Source organism: Nomascus leucogenys, chromosome 12 (genome assembly GCF_006542625.1).
Source record: "Nomascus leucogenys isolate Asia chromosome 12, Asia_NLE_v1, whole genome shotgun sequence".
In the NCBI taxonomy this organism is placed as follows: Eukaryota; Metazoa; Chordata; class Mammalia; order Primates; family Hylobatidae; genus Nomascus; species Nomascus leucogenys.
The window spans coordinates 53579710-53604151 of record NC_044392.1 but is presented as its reverse complement, the minus strand read 5'-3'; the positions used below and the strand labels follow the sequence as shown (position 1 = coordinate 53604151).

Genomic DNA, 24442 nt, shown 5'->3' with positions numbered 1-24442 from the left:
CAGCCTGCAGAACTATGAGTGAAATGCACCTCTTTTCTTTATAAATTACGCAGCCTCTGGTATTCCTCTCCAGCAACACAAAGGGACTAAGACAGTGACAAAATTCAGATTGTATTCTTCATTTGGGGGATGAGTATTGACTGGCAAAAGCATATCAGACCTTTTTGACATGGGGGAAAATGTTCTCTATCTTGATCTGGGTGTTATTATACAATGCATAATTACATTAAAATTTATTAAGTGTGCCCTTATGTTTTTTGAATTTTACTCTATGCAAATTACACCTCAGTGAAGAACTGTTAGTATAAAGCAAAGGGAGAGATGAAAAACACTCAAAAAAAAGTGAAAAGTGACAGAAGATAGGTAACAAATATTCAGTATATAAATAATAGGGATCCATTGAGAAGAAATCAAAAGCAATGGAACAGAACAAACAAAAAATGTATAATTTTAAAAAAGGTTTAAAATTGAAAAGTTTGAAATAATATTAAAATGACACACTGTTTCCTTGGGAAAATCAATGTAGAACCACAAACTCTGAGACCAATTCCTGTAAAAGTACTGTCATTCAGTTTGATCTAATGGTACAAGGTTAGCTTTGAAGGCCAAAAGGAACTGGCTTCTAATTCTTATTCCTCTTCTTACTAGATTTGTGACCTAGATAAATTTTCTAATCTGTCTGAGTTTATTTTCTCATCAGGAACCAGATAATATCTAAGTAATTAGATAGTTTATAGAATTAAATATGATCACATTGCAGTGGACATGAACCCTAATTAAGTGTTAAGAATATAGTTACATTGAGCTTTCCTTTATCTACTTTAAAATTGTAGTCAAACAACAATTGACAAAGAATAGACAAAATGCTCTAACATATTCTTCCGTTGTTTCTAGAAAGAAGTCACACATGCAGTGTAAATAATTAGAGAGGATCTAGTTCGTATTAAATAACCTTCCCCAAACCCTGAAGCAGGTCTACTTTCCAACACCAGAGGTGAAAGTCTTGACTGGGTCCAACCCCTGTGGTCTCTTCTGTCTGGAATGAACTGAGAAAGTGCACTGCAGTCTTAGAGTAGCACGGGCTGCCAAGCATTCTCAGAGTGGCTCTTGACTTCAACTCTAAAGGCCCTGAGCTATGGACGCAACTGGGTTGGGTTAAGTTCAAGCTGAAATATATGACCAGGGCTCTCACCAGCATCAAAATTAGTGGAAGGATGCCAGTCCCAGAGCTCTGTTACAGGCCATGGGATGCTCCATGGAGGGGCAGTGGGCATATGAATACCGATCAGGAAAAATATTGTAATGAACAGGAGGCATAAATAAATAATGTCTACCCTCCACTAAAACCCAGGAAAGTTCTAATTCCAAAAGTGATGTCTTGAAGAAAACATAGGTATAAATCTTTGTGACTCTGGATTAGACATTTCTTAAATAGGGACGGGCAACCTGAAAATAGATAGATAAATAGATTTTATTAAAATAAAAAAACTTTCATGCTTCAAAGGACTCTGTCATTTAAGTGAAAAGATGATTCACATAATGGGGAACTATTTGCTAGTCATATATCTGACAAGGGTCTAGTATCTAGAGTATGTAAATAATTCATAAAACAGCAATAGAAGACAACCAAATTTAACAATGAGAAAAAAGGATTGAATAGACATTTCTCTAAAGGGTACATATGAAGGGCCAACAAGCTCCTGCAAATATGTTCAATTTTTTCATCATTAGGAAAATGTAAATTTAAACCAAAGTGAGATACCACTTCACATTCACTAGTGTTACTTAAAAAAAAAAAGACAACTTATGTTTGAAAAGTTATGGAGAAAATGGAATTCTCATATATTACTAGTGGAAATGTAAAATGGTATAGCCACTGAGGTTGGAAAAGAGTCTGTCAGTTCCTCAAATACTTAAAGTGATTTATGATGCAGCAATTGCACTCATATAACCAAAAAAATTACAAACATGTTCACTCAAAAACGTGTACAAAAACATTTACAGCAGCATTATTCATAATAGTTAAAAAGTGGAAACATCCCAACTGATCATCAGTTGATGGATAGATAAACAAAATGTGGTGTAACTGTAATGGAATATTATTTGGCCATAGAAAGGATTGAAGTACTGATGTAAGCTATAACAAAAATGAACCTTGAGAATATTGTGCTAAGTAAAAGATGCATGTGCAAAAGGCCACGTTGTATTATTCCATATACAGGAAATGTCCATAACAAATATATCCGTAGGGAGATAAAGTAGATTAGTGGTTGTCAGGGACTGCAAAAAGGGGAGAATTTGAGAGTGACTGGCAGTAAGTACAGGCATGCTTTTTGGCATTATGAAAATATTCTAAAATTAGATGGTGGTGATGGTTGCAAAACCTTTGAAATATAGTAAAAGACACTGAATGGTATGCTTAAAAATGGTGAATTCTGTGATTTATGAATTATACTTTAGAAATAACAATGATAATAAAGCAAGGTGTCTTTCCACATCTCCATGCCCTATATTTTCATGAAAAAAAAAAAATCATCTCAGGGCCAGGCTCAGTGGCTTACTCTTGTAATCCCAGCACTTTTGGAGGCCTAGGTGAGAGGATCGCTTGAGGCCAGGGGTTCTAGACCACTCTGAGCAACATAGCAAGATTTCCTCTCTATAAAAAATAAAAAAAAATTAGCCAGGAATGGTGATGTGTGCCTACAGTTCCAGCTCCTTGGAAACCTGAGGCAAGATGATCGCTTGATCCTAGGAGTCTGAGGTTGCAGTTGGCTATAATCAGCACTGCACTCCAGCCTGGGTGACAGAACGAGAGCCTATCTCAAGCATCTTGCATTAATAGTAAGTGACCAGAATATGATGCTGACAGCATGTGTGATGGAATGAAACAAATTAAATTCAAAAAGGTGTTGTTGTTCTTGCTGTTGTTTGTAGAAATAAGGTATAGGGAAGAGAAACACATACTTGGAAAGAACTGACACAATTGAATTGGAAAATGTGGGAAGGGGATGCGGAAGAGGCTGCTCCACTTGAGGTCTGGCTCCAGGGCTTACAGCAAAGGGAACTTGGGTAAGTTGCAGACTCTCTGTGCCTTGGTTTTTTCATCAGCAAAACAGAAATAATCATCCTGTAAACTTTAAGGTCAATGGTATCAGTGGGTCCCCAAACTGACTGCACATCCGAATAATGTTAACAAACACATTCCAGGCCCATCTGAGCCAATAGAATCAAAATTTGTGCCAGGAGGAGAATGAACTTGTATTTGCACTAACTTTCCCAGCTGTTTCTTACTCTGATCAACTTGGGGGTAGGACCCATTGAGCTGCATCACATCATTCCAAAGCCAAAACACAACAGCAGAACAAGAATATTTTCAATGCAGTCTCTAAAGCAGAGGAGAAACTGTTAGGGGAACCTAGAAGTAAAGGAGATCTGGCTTGCTGGGCTCCATTTAAACTTTATCCTGAGTACAGCAGGGATAGGAGTCCTTCAGGACACATGCCTGAGGCAGTGACAGTCCAGCTTTGGAACAGTGGAAGCCCTAGTTTCAAATTCAAGCATGCTTTGAGTAGAAATTAAGTTTACCTCTTTTTGCACAGCAACATGGCCAATCTTTCCTAAGCTGCACACCTTACAAGAAAAGGAATCATACTGCTAAGAATTCAAACTTCAGCAGTCATGGGTAAGTAAGAAAGTCTTATAAATCTGTTCTAGCTATCTAACAAAAGATCAGAAATGTAGCAATTTCTTTCACATTTAGGACAGTTGTCCAGAGGCATTGAGACATGAAGAAAAGACCTTCTAAAAATGGAAAGTATTCCTTCATGTCCTTGGACATCTCTGCCAACTTTGGGGAAGTAAGAACACAGCTGTCCACTCTACAGTATGGGTTGCTTTTGCAACTAAAATGTGTCCGACATCCTGATACCTGTACCCATTTCAGGGAGCCTTGGGAGGAGCCCAAATCACTGATGGAATTGGACAGTGAATGGAGATGGTTCAGCACTGCACAGGTAAGTGCAGGAGCAAGGCCAGGTCATTCTGAGAGACAATGGGTGGCACCCGATGGGGATAAACAAAGATAAAATGAGAAGTTTGTGCTTCATCTTCAAAAACTCAAACTGATAACTAATTTGTTCTTTATAAGTAATAACAGTTATTTTTCTTTTTACATGAGAATTTAATCTCAAAACAGAAATCAGAAAAATATTAAGTCCAGTGCATAAAACCTAAACAATAGCTTATATCTATTCTTTCTAAATAGATCTAATAGTAAAATCCTCTTCATAAGACATATATTGTGTTTATAAAGAGGCAAAAATCTCAGTGAGACTCATAGGGATTCAATAGAAGAGTAAATTAAACATGGTCAAGGGAAGACCCAAGTCTCACACTTCAGACACTTCTGAATTTTGGTCCCAGTACTCTAGGAGGACACACCTCTGTCTTGGAAAATGATATGGTAATGAATATTCTTCCCTTGACTCATTCTGTTCATTCTTTCAGAATCACAGAAACAAAAAAATGGAAATCTGGTCAAATAAATAATTTGTTATCCCTCTTCTTCAGGTCTCTTATCTGTTTTTTATGAATAACAACATTACTTTAAGGATTATGGTGAAAATACAAGGTCTATATATGTGCACAGTTTTGAGCAAAATGTCTGGTACAAATTGGTCAATGAATAATTACTGAATAATTATATAAATATTTACTGAATTATATGGATTCTATGAATAATTACTGAATAATTATTGTGATTGCTTTTATTGGCAGTGCTCAGAACTCATCCCTGTGTGACCTCAAGTAAGTCATGTAACTTTGTGACCTCCAGTTTCACCATTTTTTTTTTTTGAGATGGAGTTTCACTCTTGTTGCCTAGGCTGAAGTGCAGTGGCGTGATCTCAGCTCACTGCAACCTCCTCCCGGGTTCAAGCAATTCTCCTGCCTCATTCTCCCAAGTAGCTGGGATTACAGGCATGGGCCACCATGCCTGACTTATTTTGTATTTTTTTTTTTTTTTTAGTAGAGATGGGGTTTCTCCATGTTGGTCAGGCTGGTCTTGAACTCCTGACCTCAGGTGATCCACCACCTCAGCCTTCCAAAGTGCTGGGATTACAGGCGTAAGCCATCACACCTGACCTTCACCATTTTTAAAACAAAGAAATTTTACAAATTTTTTTTTCTTGCCATATAATGTTAGGTCTCACAGACACCAGAAAATAAACTTATTTACATTGATACATTTCAAAGCAATGTCCTTACACAGCATAGTTGGAGGATAGTGGGGGCTGCTGAGAGGATGCTTTCAAATGAGATTGACCCAGTCCTCCATCCTTCACTTCCACATGAATGCTGAGTAGCCCAGGGTCACGCTCATTGCACCCTCAAATCACTCAAGTCCAGCAGCCAAACCTAGGAGACCTGGGCTGTGGGACTATCTCCCCAGTCCCAGGCTCACAAAACCTAGATTGGGATAAAAGCTGAGAAAGTGAGGAGGTGGTTCAGGGGATCACTCTCCCCTACTCATCCCTCTCATCTAAAACTCACCTTCTACTGCACAGAAACACTGAGGATCACAAACCACCCCTGACCATGTCTTGCCCCCTTGATCTTGCCATGTTCTGTTAGTGGAATGCAACCACACTTCAATGGTGTTAGACAAACTCAGAAAATATATATATGTCAAACGACATTCCACAAGAACTGCTCATGGCCCTGTTCTTTTCATTATATGGGAAAACTGAATGAAAACAACAAAATATTATCAAGTTTACAAAACTTCCCAAGATAGGTGGTCACATGTGTTTTCAGGAGATATATGTATAAATTATTTGGATTGCTTGATACCTTGAAAAGAGCTCTTGTGGAACTAGAATGACATCAATAAGTGACAAATATAAAAGGTAGTGCTCACTGACATTAGAAAACAAATCAACCCACACATAGAAGAAAAGCTTTGAAGATAGTGATGTCAAACTTTTCTTAAGTGCAATGAAAAGCCAAAATTCTCATCTAGTTAGGTTGAAAAGAAATCAACCTAACAATGAGATGCAGCAAGAAGAATATTGAGATGAGAAAGAAAACATTTTTAAAAAATGAATTATTCATTCACTTTTTAGTGGATACAGAAAAAACTGCAGAAGATCCTGAGAATATCATGGCAGTCTAACAGTTTGATATCTTTCACTTGTGGAAAAGCCTTCAGCTCTGTTTTAACGGAAAGAGAAGGTGTGGTGACTTCATGACTACCATTAAGAAAATATGACCTGTTGGGAAACTGTTTCTGCCTTGTACACACAAGAAATGAACAATGAGGAATATGCTTAGATGTACTGGGAAAGATATGGGTCTGTGGCATTGTCACAAAAGTACACAAATACTGAGAATGACTGCTGAACAAATGGTCCCCCTCAATGGTGACCCTCAGGTAAGACCAGGGGGCCTTGTGTTTCAGCAAACCTGGGCAATTTTAATGCAGGGCTTCTAAGATTCCATGACACTCCCACCTTCTAATTTTGTTATTGCAACTGCAGGCCCTTACCTGGCATGCTGGCCACTATCTGCCTCACTCTTGTCAGAGTCTGAGGTACAGGCAGTGCCTTTGGCTCAGATATCTGGTATCTCAAACCCTGTTTTTGTGGTTAAGGACTCTAAAGTGCTCTGGGGAGTGATCAAGCTTTTCTCAGCGGTAAGATAACAATTCCAGTTATTGTCATCCATCAGTCCTGATTAAACCTATTTGATTTCACTAGTTTTCAACCCATTATGTGTTTGGGTTTCTTCTCCTTAGTTCCTGGCTCCACCTCTTCTGGCATAAATGTCAGCATGGCTGTATCTGCCAGCCTTTTGTCGAGTGAGAGGGCAGAGATGAACATCCTACAACTCAACCAAGAATTGCGCTCGCAGCTGGCAGAGAGCAAACAGCAGTTCTGAGACCTCAAAGAGAAATTTCTTATAACTCAAACTATTGCCTACTCCCTGGCCAACCAGCTGAAGAAGTACGTAAGTTCTATAGGTTCACTATACCAAAAATGATGAATGATTGCCCATCTTCTCCCTGAGAGACCAAATGCTCTCTTAATCAAAATTAATTTTATCCTTTCCATGCTTCTAGGAAAAGAGAAGAGGGTATTTTAACCTCATTTTTTAAAAGATGGAAAACAGAGGCACAAAGTATTCAGCACCTTTTCCATGTTTGCAATTTGGTGTAGGGTGGGACTAGAGTTAAAATACCAGTTATTGATTTCTGACATAGGAACAGAACCACCTGTTTTTCTCAGCAAAAGCCTAAATCATGTTTATGAGAATTCTTTCTGTACCATATAAGATCCTGCAGAGAAGTAGCATCTAATCTGTGGCTCTACATATCTGGGACTAATGAATTTCCATTCAGTTCAAGCTGTTGAGGCCTGATAGGCAAAGTTCCATTCTGAGGACCCTGGTGGAAACGTGGTGATAGCACCCAGTACCAACTCCAAGGAGCTTAAAGAGGAGTCTGCACCTAATAGAAATTGTGGTATCCATAAGTGACAGCATCAAGAGCAGGGAGTACCCTGGTGAGAGGGAAGTCTTGCTTCCTGGAGCACAGGTTGTTATTTCTCTCTCTCTCTTTTTTTTTAAGACAGAGTTTTGCTCTTGTTGCCCAGGCTGGAGTGCAATGGCCCAATCTCAGCTCACCACAACCTCTGCCTCCTGGGTTCAAGTGATTCTCCTGCCTCAGCCTCCCAAGCAGCTGAGATTACAGGCATGCGCCACCACACCCAGCTAATTTTTGTATTTTTAGTAGAGATGGGGTTTCTCCATGTTGGTCAGGCTGGTCTCAGACTTCCGACCTCACGTGATCCACCCGCCTCGGCCTCTCAAAGTGCTGGGATTACAGGCGTGAGCCACCACACCTGGCCCAGGCTCTTATTTCTAAAGAGGAAAAAAGAGAGCCCTCAAGACTTTGTGGAGGTAGCAGTGTGTAAAGCAGGTACCCTGGGCCAGTTTCCTGGGCTCCATCCAAGTTGCTCGTCTTCTCTGTGCCTCAGTTTCCTCATCTGTTCATGGGTATTATAATAATACCTATCTCGGTAAATTGCTACAATGAATTACACAACCTATTGCTTGTAAACCTCCTGGAACAGTTGTTGGCACAGAGTAAACACCATCAGTTCTTCATTCTACGGTTTCTAACTTAACAGGAACTTGATTAGCATTTGGGCATATTTCCTTCATGGCCTTCTGGTCTTATGCCTCATATTTTATGCAATTATGTCCAGATATGATTTTTAAAATCTTGCACATATTGGTGCTTAAAATTCCCAGTTAAAAAAGAAATCAGTCCTGTGAACACAGAAAATCTGCGACAGGTCTCAGTTAATTTAGAAAGTTTATTTTGCCAAGGTTGAGGACACACCTGGGACACAGCCTCAGGAAGTCTTGATGACATGTGCCCAAGGGGGTCATGAGACATCAATTAATATATGTAAGAAGTACATTTGTTCAGTCTGGAAAGGTGGGACAACTTGAAGCAAAGGCAGGAAGATCCAAATTATATGATTTCTGAGCATCTAAGTGTAAGCAGAAATTAACACCAGCTGGTTGTTAAATGCTTATTTTAGTCGTTTAAAAGGAATTTGCAAGATACAATCCCAAACTAGTTTTTTACCTAGTGATTGGTCTCAGGCTGTAGACTGCTCTCTACCATCCTAGAAGCAGGGAAAACAGCTCATCTTCCCTGTTGGAAGAAGCGAACTCAAACTTCATAAAGGAGTTACCTTCATTCCATTGTCATGGAAGCAGGAAAATTTGCCTTCCTGTTGAAAGCAAGTAAAACTCCAAAAAAAAGAAGAGTTGTACAGTAAAATAAACTTAAGATCTCGCCCAAATTTAGGGAGATCAGGGATTCTCTGGAGGGGGTGCTGTCAGATCTCAGCAAATTGTCCTATTGGCTTGAGCCATAAAGTTAGCTCATGCTGGTACCAAGCACCGACAGGAGATTTGTCAAAGGTCAGGGGCATCTCCACTCAGAATCCCCCCGTGGTGGTTACCAAAATGTGAACCCAACAAATCTGAGACAGGTCTCAGTTAATTTAGAGGGTTTATTTTGCCAAGGTTGAGGATGCACCAGGACACAGCCTCAGGAGGTCCTGATGACATGTGCCCAAGGTGGTCGGGGCACAGCTTAGTTTTATACATTTAGGGAGACATGAGACATCAACCAATATATGTAAGAAGTAAATTGGTTCATTCTGGAAAGACAGGAAAACTTGAAGCAAAGGCAGGAAAACTCAAAGTGGAGAGGGAGCTTCCATGGGAGGGAGCTTCCAGGTCACAGATGGGTGACACACAAATGGTTACATTATTTTGAGTATCTGATTAGCCTTTCCAAAGGAGGCAAATCAGATATACATCTATCTCAGTGAGCAGAGGAGTGATTGAATAGAATGGGAGGCAGGTTTGCCTTAAGCAGTTCCCAGCTTGAGTTTTCCTTAGTGATTTTGGAGGCCCAAGATATTTTCTTTTCACAGTCCCATAGTCCTAGAAGCCTTCCTAGCTGTACAGAAAATCACTATTTTATGCCCCAGTGCAGGAGAGGCTGCAAGGCTTGGGAAAGTGTCCCATGATTCAGAGTCAGACTTCGGGGGCTGTGAATTCTGACCCTTCCTCATTCCAGGTGAATCATCTTGTCAAGTTGCTTGATGGGCCCCTGAGCTTTTTTCCTATCTCTAAGTTGGGGAGTATCAGATGCCAGGAAGTGGGGAGACTGAAGAGTAAAGATGTGCAATCCCTGCCTAGAGCCTGGTACTGGGGACAGTTTTGTCCTTGGGATGGACCTGGCTCCTGCCCTGTAGGCAGTGACCACAACAGCATGTCCAGCCTTCCACTGAGGCAGGTGTGTCTGTCTTTTCTCAGAGTGTGAAGAGTGCAAAGACCTCATAAAATCTAGGCTGAGGGATGAGCTGCAGTTCAAGGGGGAGAAACTGGCAGAGAAGCTCAGGCAAGTTGAAGAGCTCAGGTGAGGGGGCCCCATTGGGGGTAGGCAGGTGGGCAGGTGTGTGAATCTCTGTGCAGCAGCTCAGCGGGGAGAAGTAAGAGCTAAGCTGAGCCAGGGGAAGGGCAGGAATTGCCATGGCAGGCACATGTCACACAAATATTTATAAAACAGAGAACAATAATAGTAAGTTATGGGTTGCAGTTATTTCTTAGAGCCTCATTTTCTCTTTTTCTAACAAGTAATTGTTGAGGTGAAATTTGCATAACACAAAATTAACCAAAGGAAAGTGAACTACCCAGCAGCATTCAGTATACTCAAGATGCTGTGCAATCACCACTGCATTTACTCTTAGTCAGAATCAACTCCTGACTGACTTGGGCTTCTCATTTCTTCAATCAATATTGCCTTCTTGACCCTGTCATTCTTTTCTTCTTTCATATTTCCAGTTGTGCCTGGCCACATTTCTGTGCACGGCTTTGTGTCCAGTCACTGAATAATGCACTATGTGTATTTTAACATGAAAATGTCCACAGGCAAAATGAGAAATTGAAGGAAAATCCTTTTGGAACTGATTTGGTTACAAAAGAAAAAGATGAATGGAATTTTGAAAAATCTTCTTGGAGCTCTCTCTCTCTATTGCAGAGGGGAAGACCTGTTTTTTTTTTAAAAAATACATTTTTCTTTCTCTTTGCAACAGGCATTTCTCTTAACATGTGCTGACTTTCTGCGTGGAGGGCTCCTTTGTTTCAATATTAGAACTGATCACTCATCCCTTTCCACTATTAAATTTTCTCTACTCTCCCACCTTAGGCAATATAAAGTCTCTGTTCACTCCCAGGCCCGAGAGCTGGCCTGGTTACAGGACAAGTTACGGGAAGGGAGAGATGCCTTTCTCTTACTGAATCAACATCTCAAGGCCTTCCTCACTCCCGATGATTCTGACAACTCCCGGGGGCAGGACCTCTGACAGCAGGCTGGCAGAGCACCTTGTCCACAAGCTCAGCCCAGGTAAGGTGACCACAGGCCCTGATGACACAAAGCCCCAGGCTTATGAGAGACTCTACACCTCCATACCTCCACAGTGACAGTTATATTGGTGGTGTTTCTTTCCATTAAACATATGTGGCCATGACATGACCAGGACTTCCTGGGTAGGAACAGAGACAAGAAGTCCATGGGGTTAGAGGTCACAGTATTGCAAATATTTCCTCCTCCTTGATAGTCACGTTCTTTGGAGCAAGAGGCCATATCCATTCAGTTTTAAAGGACAGGAAGGAGGCTGTGACGGGAGGCAACTTGTTAGAGTAAAAAGAGTCCTGGATTAAGAATGAAGTTTCCCAGGCTGTATCTTCAGCAATGCCCTTTGTAACCGTGGGTGAGTGATTGATTTATCCTTTCTGGATTTCTTTGTCTAAATCTGCACAGGGGTCAAATTGTCTCTTTAATGGTAGATACAGCATTCAAATATGGGAACACTTATGATTACATTTCAAAATAAGATGAAGCCCCTCACCGTGTGGTGTTGGAGAAGGCACTTGATGTGGGGGCATTTGGTGGTAGGAAGTGCTTCAGACTGGAGCACTCCCCATGGAGAAAATGTCCCTGAATAACACAGCAGAAGCCAACTTGGAGGGCTTGTGAAGTCTCCCAATGCATGGAGAAAGGTGGAACAAAGTTGTTTGTCCTCCCCTAAGAGAAAGAAATAGATTCTAAATGTGAGAGCTGTGACAAGACACCGAGCCTGTGCCTGGGAATCAGATCTGTGGCAGGATGGGGGAGACAGCTGCCAAAGTCCAGAAAGATGCTGGAAAGCCTCCAGTGACATGGGGAACAAAAGGTCTTTTCAATATTTGGCCACAGCTTGATGGTGGCCCTCCAGATCAGAAATGCATTGCCTGATGGATCAGAAAACCATACCAGGGCATTTTGTTAAAGATAAAACATGAGAGATTTCAGCACAATGCTGACCCATACATAGATGTTAATGTCTCTGTGCACATTGGGTTCGCTGTGCTTGCAGTGTGTGAAGTGAGGAATATCTAAATGGACACTTCTGTATTTGTTTGCAGAGAATGATGAAGGTGATAGTGAAAATGATAAAGATGAAGAGATTCATAAAGTATGAGAATCACCTGCCCCCAGGTAACACTGAATAATCAGGAGCAGGTAGTGGGTGGATAAACCATGGGAAAGATCTTAGAAAGAATACAAGTGAGTTGAAGGTAGTCACAGATTCCAGATGCAGGATAAAGAAAACTGCAGAGTGCGCTGATTTCACGCACTCACCCAACAAGGAAATAGCCCTGGTCCATTGTCTTCACGGTCCTTGTAAGCATGACCCTCAATAAACCCACCAGCCCTAGGGATTTCCTGCACTCACAGAGGAGAACTGTTCTCTCCTGTAATGAAAACCAGGAGGAGATGCAAAGCTGCTTTCTACATGATTGTCTTCAGGTTCTTGTTAAGAAAGATAAATAGCAAAGAGGTGGGCCAGGCATGTTGGCTCACACCTGTAATCCCAGCACTTTGGGAGGCCAATGTGGGTGGATCACCTGAGGTCAGCAGTTTGAGACCAGCCTGGCCAACATGGCAAAATCTTGTCTCTACTAAAAATACAAAAATTAACCAGGTGTGGTGGTGGGTGCTTGTAATCCCAGCTACTTGGGAGGCTGAGGCAGGAGAATCACTTGAATCCGGGAGGTGGAGGTTGCAGTGAGCCAAGATCATGCCACTGCACACCAGCCTGGGCAACAGAGCGAGAATGTGTCTCAAAAAAATAGTAAAGAGGTAACAAACAGAGGAATTATTTAGGAAGTTTCTAGAAAATGTAAACATCAAGAGAAGTACCTAGAACAAAATTGTACATTTCACAATATTAAAAAAAAAAAAAAGACCTAGAAGGCACACCACTTCTAGAGCCTACAGTGGCTCAAGAGCCTGTATTCCTTTGGCCACAGTATTTAAATTCAACCCAGCTTTGGCACATGATGTAGCAGCTGTTATGGTTCTCCGTGCATGCTGAGTGCCACATCTGCACACAGAGATAGCTGAGCCTCTGTCCTCCTCAGCTCCTGTCTTCCCAGTGCAATGAACACCAGCTGCTCTCTTCCTCTTTGGCTCCCATGGCATCCACAATCTCTTGCAGAGAGAGGAGGAGTGCCTGTTCCCTCTTAGAGGGAGCCACCCCTTTGCTTTTGGGGACAATTCTCTTATGCCTATGTCAAAACTGGCTAGGACTCCCTGGGGTCCAATCCCTCTCTGTTTAATATTTTGTCATCTCTATCCCACCTGGCTCATCAGGGAGGTGCAGAAGGCTGAAGAAAAGAAAGTCCCTGAGGACTCACTGGAGGAATGTGCCGTCACTTATTCAAATAGCCACAGCCCTTGTAACTTTAACCAGCCACACAGGAACACCAAAATCACATTTGAGGCAGACAAATTTGACTCTGGGCTGGTTGTAGACAGTGAATCCTCTCATGATGAATGGGAGGATGCTCTACACATTCTCCCAGGTAGCCTCTATATTCTCTGTCCCTCATACCTCTGTCTAGGCTGAGGAAGATCAACTCTGAAAAAGAGCTCTATACAAACAAGTTGGTTTGAATCAGAAATTAGGATGGGGTACTAACACAGATATCAGGTGGTTTAGGGAGTTTTCCTCCCCTACTCAGCCCATATCATGCCTCTGTCTTCCTGTTCCCAGTGTCATGGACCCCAGGCAACTGGGACAAACTCATAGTCACCTTTGTCCAGGAGGTGTGCAGGAGGTATCTATCAAGCCTCCTAGCTTAGATCCAATATCTCTTATCACCTGTCATTTTGTCATCTGTCCCTGAACAAAGTCCATGGAGTTTTTATGCCTTTTTAAGGAAATTGCCAGCCTTGCCTTTGTATTTGGAGATATTGTTCCCCGAGTTTCACTGCTCTCAGCTTCAGTCTTGATCTCCTTTAAGTCAGCTTGCTTAGCTGCACAGTCACCTTGAAACCAGGATGGAAACATTTATTCTTTACCTTGCTGATATGTTTCCATAGAGCAAGGCTGGGCCTTGAGTTCTCCACTCCATCAATGGCCAATGTTTCTTTGTAGCATCACATTTTTTTTTTTTTTTGAGACAGAGTCTCACTCTGTCACCCAGGCTGGAGTGCAGTGGCACAGTCTCAGCTTATTGCAATCTCTGCCTCCTGGGTTCAAGCGATTTTCCTGCCTCAGCCTCCTGAGTAGCTGGGACCACAGGTGCACACCACCACGCCTGGCTAATTTTTATATTTTTAGTACTGACAAGGTTTCACCATGTTGGCCAGGCTGGTCTCGAACTCCTGGCCTCAAGTGATCCACCCACCTTGGCCTCCCAAATTGCAGATTATTTTTTAAGACAGAGTTGTTAGAATTCATCCATCAGTCCAGTCTCATATATAGATGCCTTTAAACATTCAATGACCATGTTACCTGGTGAGATAAGTCAGTATTGCAGCAACACTCTCAGAAAGTAGCTTGACCAAGTTTTGGAGATTTTTTGGGAAAAAATTTTGTTTAACTTGCATAGACTCAGGCAGGGAATGTGGATTATGGTCTACCCATAGAGGGAGATTTTTGCCTGTGGGTCTGGAAAGCAGGCTCATCTACTTCACACAAGACTTAATCTAGAACGTTCCTGTCAGAATCCATATTCTTGAACTGAGAATATTTATGTCCTTGTGCTATGACTGGACACTTATTTGGTCATATGTGAAGTGTGATTTGCTTAATGTGACCTGCTTCTCTGAATCTATTTACAGAAAATCAAAGTAATCACGAGGAAGAGGAAGAAAAAGGGCCAGCATCTCCCAGGTAACGCTGTGTAATTGTGGGCTATTAGTTCAATAGTGACGCTTGGAGACTGCAGATCCAGGGAAAATGAGGAAATGATGAATAGAACTATTTCTTCCATTAACCCTGCCACAAATTGTCCTTATTAACACTGTTGTGGGTTATTCATGGCACTTGTGTTGGTTTTAATTTTGTAGTCCTCTCAAGATAGGAACCTGCAATCAGTTGAGCCAGGTGAACTAACTAAACAGGGATTTCTTGGTATTGCCTGTTCTCTCCCATGTGTTTAAATCCAGGGAGAGATGTATATATGCTTTCTGCCCATTTGTTGTTAGTATGTTTGCTAGTATTTGTACAAGAAAAGAAATTCAAAAAATAAACATATTATATCAAAATATTGGGCAAAGGGGGCCCTTAATACACAAGATCTGTGTCTGCACTGCCTCAAGAGCTCTGCTCACTTGAATGCTGCATGTAAAATTCAACCCAGTTGGTGTGGAGCCAAGATGGCCGAATAGGAACAGCTCTGGTCTCCAGCTCCCAGCCCGAGCGACACAGAAGACGGGTGATTTCTGCATTTCTGTTTGAGGTACCGGTTTCATCTCACTAGGGAGTGCCAAACAGTGGGTGCAGGACAGTCGGTGAAGCGCACTGTGTGCGAGCCAAAGCAGGGCGAGGCATTGCCTCACTCGGGAAGTGTAAGGGGTCAGGGAGTTCCCTTTCCTAGTCAAAGAAAGGGGTAACAGACGGCACCTGGAATATCGGGTCAGTCCCACCCTAATACTGCGCTTTTCCAACGGGCCTGGAAAATGACACACTAGGAGATTGTGTCCCGCACCTGGCTCGGAGGGTCCTATGCCCACGGAGTCTCGCTGATTGCTAGCACAGCAGTCTGAGATCAAGCTGCAAGGTGGCAGTGAGGCTGGGGGAGGGGCGCCCGCCATTGCCCAGGCTTGCTTAGGTAAACAAAGCAGCCAGGAAGCTCGAACTGGGTGGAGCCCACCACAGCTCAAGGAGGCCTGCCTGCCTCTGTAGGTTCCACCTCTGGGGGCAGGGCACAGACAAACAAAAAGTCAGCAGGAACCTCCACAAACTTAAATGTCCCTGTCTGACTGACAGCTTTGAAGAGAGTAGTGGTTCTCCCAGCACACAGCTGGAGATCTGAGAACAGACAGACTGCCTCCTAAAGTGGGTCCCTCACCCCTGAGCAGCCTAACTGGGAAACACCCCCCCAATAGGGACAGGCTGACACCTCACTCGGCCGGGTACTCCTCTGAGACAAAACTTCCAAGAGGAACTATCAGACAGCTGAATTTGTGGTCTCACGAAAATCCGCTGTTCTGCAGCCACCGCTGCTGACACCCAGCCAAACAAGGTCTGGAGTGGACCTCTAGTAAACTCCAACAGACCTGCAGCTGAGGGTCCTGTCTGGTAGAAGGAAAACTAACAAACAGAAAGGACATCCACACCAAAAACCCATCTGTACATCACCATCATCAAAGACCAAAAGTAGATAAAACCACAAAGATAGGGAAAAAACAGAGCAGAAAAACTGGAAACTCTAAAAAGCAGAGCACCTCTCCTCCTCCAAAGGAACGCAGTTCCTCACCAGCAATGGAACAAAGCTGGATGGAGGATGACTTTGACGAGTTGACAGAAGAAGGCTTCAGACGATCAAACTACTCTGAGCTACAGGAGGAAATTCAAAACAATAGCAAATAAGTTAAAAACTTTGAAAAAAAATTAGAAGAATGGATAACTAGAATAACCAATGGAGAAAAGGGCTTAAAGGAGTTGATGGAGCTGAAAGCCAAGTTTCGAGAACAACGCGAAGATTGCAGAAGCCTCGGGAGCCAATGCAATCAACTGGAAGAAAGGGTATCGCTGATGGAAGATGAAATGAATGAAATGAAGTGAGAAGGGAAGTTTAGAGAAAAAAGAATAAAAAGAAATGAACAAAGCCTCCAAGAAATTTGGGACTATGTGAAAAGACCAAACCTACGTCTGATTGGTGTACCTGAAAATGATGGGGAGAATGGAACCAAGTTGGAAAACACTCTGCAAGATATTATCCAGGAGAACTTCCCCAATCTAGCAAGGCAGGCCAACATTCAGATTCAGGAAATACAGAGAACGCCACAAAGATACTCCTCGAGAAGAGCAACTCCAAGACACCTAATTGTCAGATTCACCAAAGTTGAAATGAAGGAAAAAATGTTAAGGGTGGCCAGAGAGAAAGGTCGGGTTACCCACAAAGGGAAGCCCATCAGACTAACAGCTGATCTCTCAGCAGAAAATCTACAAGCCAGAAGAGAGTGGGGGCCAATATTCAACATTCTTAAAGAAATGAATTTTCAACCCAGAATTTCATATCCAGCCAAACTAAGCTTCATAAGTGAAGGAGAAATAAAATACTTTACAGACAAGCAAACGCTGAGTGATTTTGTCACCACCAGGCCTGCCCTAAAAGAGCTCCTGAAGGAAGCACTAAACATGGAAAGGAACAACCAGTACCAGCCACTGCAAAAACATGCCAAATTGTAAAGACCATCGAGGCTAGGAAGAAACTGCATCAACTAACGAGCAAAATAACCAACTAACATCATAATGACAGGATCAGATTCACACATAACAATATTAACGTTAAATGTAAATGGGCTAAATGCTCCAATTAAAAGACACAGACTGGCAAACTGGATAAGGAGTCAGGACCCATCAGTGTGCTGTATTCAGGAAACCCATCTCACATGCAGAGACACACATAGACTCAAAATAAAGGGATGCAGGAAGATCTATCAAGCAAATAGAAAACAAAAAAAGGCAGGGGTTGCAATCCTAGTCTCTGATAAAATAGACTTTAAGCCAACAAAGATCAAAAGAGACAAAGAAGGCCATTACATAATGGTAAAGGGATCAATTCAACAAGAAGAGCTAACTATCCTAAATATATATGCACCCAACACAGGAGCACCCAGATTCATAAAGCAAGTCCTGAGTGACCTACAAAGGGACTTAAACTCACACACAATAATAATGGGAGATTTTAACACCCCACTGTCAACATTAGACAGATCAACGAGACAGAAAGTTAACAAGGATATCCAGGAATTGAACTCAGCTCTACACAAAGTGGACGTAATAGACATCTACAGAACTCTCCACCCCAAATCAACAGAATATACATTTTTTTCAGCACCACACCATACCTATTCCGAAATTGACCACATAGTTGGAAGTAAAGCTCTCCTCAGCAAATGTAAAAGAACAGAAATTATAACAAACTGTCTCTCAGACCACAGTGCAATCAAACTGGAACTCAGGATTAAGAAACTCACTCAAAACTGCTCAACTACATGGAAACTGAACAACCTGCTCCTGAATGACTATTGGGTACATAATGAAATGAAGGCAGAAATAAAGATGTTCTTTGAAACCAACGAGAAGAAAGACACAACATACCAGAATCTCTGGGACACGTTCAAAGCAGTGTGTAGAGGGAAATTTATAGCACTAAATGCCCACAAGAGAAAGCAGGAAATATCCAAAATTGACACCCTAACATCACAATTAAAAGAACTAGAAAAGCAAGAGCAAACACATTCAAATGCCAGCAGAAGGCTAGAAATAACTAAAATCAGAGCAGAACTGAAGGAATTAGAGACACAAAAAGCCCTTCAAAAAATTAATGAATCCAGGACCTGGTTTTTTGAAAAGATCAACAAAATTGATAGACCACTAGCAAGACTAATAAAGAAGAAAAGAGAGAAGAATCAAATAGATGCAATAAAAAATGATAAAGGGGATATCACCACCGATCCCACAGAAATACAATCTACCATCAGAGAATACTACAAACACCTCTATGCAAATAAACTAGAAAATCTAGAAGAAATGGATAAATTCCTCGACAATTACACCCTCCCAAGACTAAATCAGGAAGAAGTTCAATCTCTGAATAGACCAATAACAGGTTCTGAAATTGTGGCAATAATCAATAGCTTACCAACCAAAAAGAGTCCAGGACCTGATGGATTCACAGCTGAATTCTACCAGAGGTACAAGGAGGAACTGGTACCATTAATTCTGAAATTATTCCAATCGATAGAAAAAGAGGGAATCCTCCCTAACACATTTTATGAAGCCAGCATCGTCCTGATACCAAAGCCTGGCAGAGACATAAACAAAAAAGAGAATTTCAGACCAATATCCTTGATGAACTTTGATGCAAAAATCCTCAATAAAATACTGGCAAACCAAATCCAGCAGCACATCAAAAAGCTTATCCACCATGATCAAGTGGGCTTCAGCCCTGGGATGCAAGGCTGGTTCAACATACGCAAATCAATAAATAATCCAGCATATAAACAGAACCAAAGACAAAAATCACATGATTATCTCAATAGATGCAGAAAAGGCCTTTGACAAAATTCAACAATGCTTCATGCTAAAAACTCTCAATAAATTAGGTATTGATGGGACGTATCTCAAAATAATAAGAGCTATCTACGACAAACCCACAGCCAATATCATACTGAATGGGCAAAAACTGGAAGCATTCCCTCTGAAAACTGGCACAAGACAGGGTTGCCCTCTCTCACCACTCCTATTCAACATAGTGCTGGAAGTTCTGGCCAGAGCAATCAGGTAGGAGAAGGAAATCAAGGGTATTCAATTAGGAAAAGAGGAAGTCAAACTGTCCCTGTTTGCAGATGACATGATTGTATATCTAGAAAACCCGATTGTCTCAGCCCAAAATCTCCTTAAGCTGATTAGCAACTACAGCAAAGTCTCAGGATACAAAATCAATGTACAAAAATCACAAGCATTCTTGTACACCAATCACAGACAAACAGAGAGCCAAATCATGAGTGAACTCCCATTCACAATTGCTTCAAAGAGAATAAAATACCTAGGAATCCAACTTACAAGGGATGTGAAGGACCTCTTCAAGGACAACTACAAACCACTGCTCAATGAAATAAAAGAGGATACAAACAAATGGAAGAACATTCCATGCTCATGGGTTGGAAAAATCAATATCGTGAAAATGGCCATACTGCCCAAGGTAATTTATAGATTCAATGCCATCCCCATCAAGCTACCAATGACTTTCTTCATAGAATTGGAAAAAACTACTTTAAAGTTCATATGGAACCAAAAAAGAGCCCGCATCGCCAAGTCAATCCTAAGCCAAAAGAACAAAGCTGGAGGCATCATGCTACCTGACTTCAAAGTATACTACAAGGCTACAGTAACCAAAGCAGCATGGTACTGGTACCACAACAGAGACATAGATCAATGGAACAGAACAGAGCCCTCAGAAATGATGCCGCATATCTACAACTATCTGATCTTTGACAAACCTGACAAAAACAAGAAATGGGGAAAGGATTCCCTATTTGATAAATGGTGCTGGGAAAACTGGCTGGCCATATGTAGAAAGCTGAAACTGGATCCCTTCCTTACACCTTAGACAAAAATTAATTCAAGATGGATTAAAGACTTACATGTTAGACCTAAAACCATTAAAATCCTACAAGAAAACCTAGGCAATACCATTCAGGACATAGGCGTGGGCAAGGACTTCATGTCTAAAACACCAAAAGCAATGGCAACAAAAGCCAAAATTGACAAATGGGATCTAATTAAACTAAAGAGCTTCTGCACAGCAAAAGAAACTACCATCAGAGTGAACAGGCAACCTACAGAATGGGAGAAAATTTTTGCAACCTACTCATCTGACAAAGGGCTAATATCCAGAATCTACAATGAACTCAAACAAATTTACAAGAAAAAAACAAACAACCCCATCAAAAAGTGGGCAAAGGACATGAACAGACACTTCTCAAAAGAAGACATTGATGCAGCCAAAAAACACATGAAGAAATGCTCATCATCACTGGCCATCAGAGAAATGCATATCAAAACCACAGTGAGATACCATCTCAGACCAGTTAGATACCATCTCACACCAGTTAGAATGGCCATCATTAAAAAATCAGGAAACAACAGGTGCTGGAGAGGATGTGGAGAAATAGGAACACTTTTACACTGTTGGTGGGACTGTAAACTAGTTCAACCATTGTGGAAGTCAGTGTGGCAATTCCTCAGGGATCTAGAACTAGAAATACCATTTGACCCAGCCATCCCATTATTGGGTATATACCCAAAGGACTATAAATCATGCTGCTATAAAGACACATGCACACGTATGTTTACTGTGGCACTATTCACAATAGCAAAGAGTTGGAACCAACCCAAATGTCCAACAACGATAGACTGGATTAAGAAAATGTGGCACATACACACCATGGAATACTATGCAGCCATAAAAAATGATGAGTTCATGTCCTTTGTTGGGACATGGATGAAACTGGAAAACATCATTCTCCGTAAACTATCTCAAGGACAAAAAACCAAACACCGCATGTTCTCACTCATAGGTGGGAATTGAACAATGAGAACTCATGGACACAGGAAGGGGAACATCACACTCCGGGGACTGTTGGGGGGTTGGGAGAGGGGGGAGGGACAGCATTAGGAGATATACCTAATGCTAAATGACGAGTTAATGGGTGCAGGAAATCAACATGGCACATGGATACATATGTAACAAACCTGCACATTGTGCACATGTACCCTAAAACCTAAAGTATAATAATAAAAAAAAATTCAACCCAGTTTATGCAAAGTGGTTGAAGCCTTGTGTTAGTTCTCTGTGTTTCAAGTCATGATGGTAGTTTATAGGGAGAGTCTGGGTGCCGTGCAGTGGATCATCTGTGGCAAATGCACTGAGCACGACCTGCACGCTTTTGCTCTGTCCCCAGAGCAGTCACCCTCCACTCTGCATTTAGGATAGCTTTTTTTCTCTTGAAGGAAAAATGCCTTTGCTTTTTGTGACCCCTCGATTCTGTTTCCCATTGGATCACCTGAAAGGCCTTGTTGTCTAATCTCTGTTGGTTTAATCTTCTGTCATCCCTGTCCTGCCTGGCTCATCAGGAATCTTCAGGAGTCTGAAGAGGAGGAAGCCCCTCAGGAGTCCTGGGATGAAGGTTATTCAACTCTGTCAATTCCTCCTGACATGTTGGCCTCATACCAGTCTTACAGGAGTACCTTTCACTCATTAGAGGAACAGCAAGTCGGCTTGACTCTTGACATAGGCAGTGAGTACTCCATTGTGAAGGTGATAAAGCTCCAGTTAGTGTCCCAGTAGACCCCATAATCTTTGGGCCTTATGCCCCTGGTTGGGCTGAGAGTTGCCATCACTGTGCGCTGAACCTATGTATCAATGTAGATTTCAGTCATTCTGGAGTCGAGTCTGAAGCACAGACATGGGGTGGGTCAGGGAGCTTTGCTGTCTTCCTAGTCTCAGGCCATGGCTGTGCCACCCTGGACTGACTTTCAGGACATTGAACTCAAGGCAGGTGTGGCAAACTCACACCAAGCTCTGCAGCACATGCCCAGGAGTTGTCTGTCAGATCAGCTCATCTGAATTAAATGTCTCTTGCCAGCTACAAAGTTCCTTATGAGTTTTGTTCCCAAAGCATGTCTGTGTGGTTCTTTACCTGCCCAAGGCCAGTGTCACCCTTGTCTACCTCTCAGTGGAAGATGTGACCCAGGTTTCACTGAATTTATCTTCATTTTCTGTGTCTTCTATGTTGGCTTGTTTTAGCTCATCTGTCCATCGTCTTGCTGGTATGTTTTCTAGATAAACAGCTGACTTTTCACTCACTAAATCCATAATAGCTGATGCTTCTGTGTAGAAACAAGACTCATTTTGACTCAAGAGTTGGTACATTGCACCCATCCATCAAATCTCACCATTCACAATCTCATAAACGATCAAATTCTGGGTATTTGATTAGAGAAATTTAATATTGAACTATCTCTCCTACGAGGTGTTAGAACTATTTGCCTACAATTTATTGGGGAAAAAATTGCTCATTTGTGTACACAAACCTAGAACAGAGCACATTGGGAAGATAACATTCCAAAACAGGGGAATTTTGCCCAAGGCTCATGATAGGACCCAAGCCAGTTCTCTCAAGACTTGATCTCAGGCCTACTGGAATATTTCTCTCAAAGTCTCCTGTTCTCACACTGACAAGACTGATGCCCCTGTGTTAGGATTGGACAGAGGAATGTTTCTGTATGCAAGGAAGAACTGCTTAATGTAAGAGACCCCATCTGAATTTATTTGCAGGACCTGTGTGATCAAGTGAAAAAGGAGGATCGAGAGGCAACATGTCCCAGGTGAGTCTGAGAAATTGTGGGCAGTTAATTTGGTGTTGACACCTGGAGATGCCAAGTCCAGGGAAAACCGAACATGCTGAAAATAGTGATTTCATTCTTGTCAGCCAAGCCTGAATTACTCCTACTAATATCGCTGTTGCTTTTCATTGCACTAAATGTTTAGGTTTCCATTTCTTCCTACCCTTATCATTTACTAACCTGATGAAGATTGGCCATACCTCAAAAGCTGTATTCTCATGGCGACTGCACAGAAACTTGAGCACATTTTATGGAAAATTATTGAGCCCACACTATTCATGCTCACTGTTTGCTGTGTGTCCTGAGGGCACTAACTCAGAGTGTCCTTTAACTCCCTCATCAGTGTGTCACCTGGACAATTCACTAAGTTTTCTTTGTCTGTCTCTCTTTCTTTCTCTCTGTATTTCTCGTTCATCATTTACTACCCAGCTGTGGCCTATTCCAACATAAAGGCAATAATTTGTTACCTCATTAATGGATCTATCCTTTTTCTTTTTTAACCACTTCCTTATGCCTCATGAAATCTAGCTGGGGCTCTGTGGTTTCTCATTTTCCCTCACTTACCCTTTAGTTTTTCCTACTTCTTCAGGCTCAGCAGGGAGCTGTTGGAAGCAGAAGAGCCTGAAGTCTTGCAGGACTCACTGGATAGATATTATTCGACTCCTACCAGTTATCTTGAACTGCCTGACTCATGCCAGCCCTACAGAAGTACTTTTACTCATTGGAGGAACAGCATGTTGGCTTGGCTCTTGACGGGGACAGTGAGTACCTTACTATGAAGGTGATAGGACTCCACCTGGTCTTCCAGATAGGGGTCATATTCCTGCACCAAGTGGCCCTTACTGACCCAAGAGATGTCATTGCCACAGGGAGGACCTATAGGTGCATGTAGGTTGTAATGAAACTCTAGTTCCACTTGGAAGCCCAGACATGAAATGGGTCAGTGAGCATGGCTCTATTCCTAGTCTCCAGCCATGCCTGTGGCAACCTGAACCCGCTCTCAGCACATTGGACCCAGACAGATGTAAAAAATTCACAGAACTATGATTTTGACTCAAGGGTTTGTAGGTTTCCTCCTTCATTCTAATTTCAGTGTCTAAAATTCTTGCATCCATGAACGAGCTGGGCATTTGATGAGACAGGGCTGAATACTGCAGTTTTCCTCCTAGAAATCATCTGGGGCATTTTCTTTGAATTGATGGGAACAATAAGGCATAACTGTTTGCACAAACTTGGGATAAATGATTTTGGAATAATGATCTACCAGAATAGGGATATTTCACCCTCGATTCTGAGATGCAAACCAAAGAATCTCTGTCATGACCAGCTTTCAGGCCTCCTGAAGTATATCTCTCACATTGTCCTGTTCTCATGCTGAGGAG

General features: G+C 41.9%; 1 pseudogene across 1 annotated transcript in view; it reads left to right on the top strand.

The window, feature by feature from the left end:
- Positions 1 to 24442, top strand: part of LOC100585076 — a 1278821-nt pseudogene that overhangs the window by 1243028 nt on the left and 11351 nt on the right. The window contains exons 6-15 of the transcript XR_004032673.1: positions 6794 to 7009; positions 9901 to 10003; positions 10793 to 10990; positions 12052 to 12124; positions 13283 to 13494; positions 14759 to 14810; positions 21789 to 21952; positions 22254 to 22255; positions 22993 to 23042; positions 23650 to 23821. The product of XR_004032673.1 is annotated as a neuroblastoma breakpoint family member 10-like (transcript). The remainder of the gene's footprint in view (positions 1 to 6793; positions 7010 to 9900; positions 10004 to 10792; positions 10991 to 12051; positions 12125 to 13282; positions 13495 to 14758; positions 14811 to 21788; positions 21953 to 22253; positions 22256 to 22992; positions 23043 to 23649; positions 23822 to 24442) is intronic.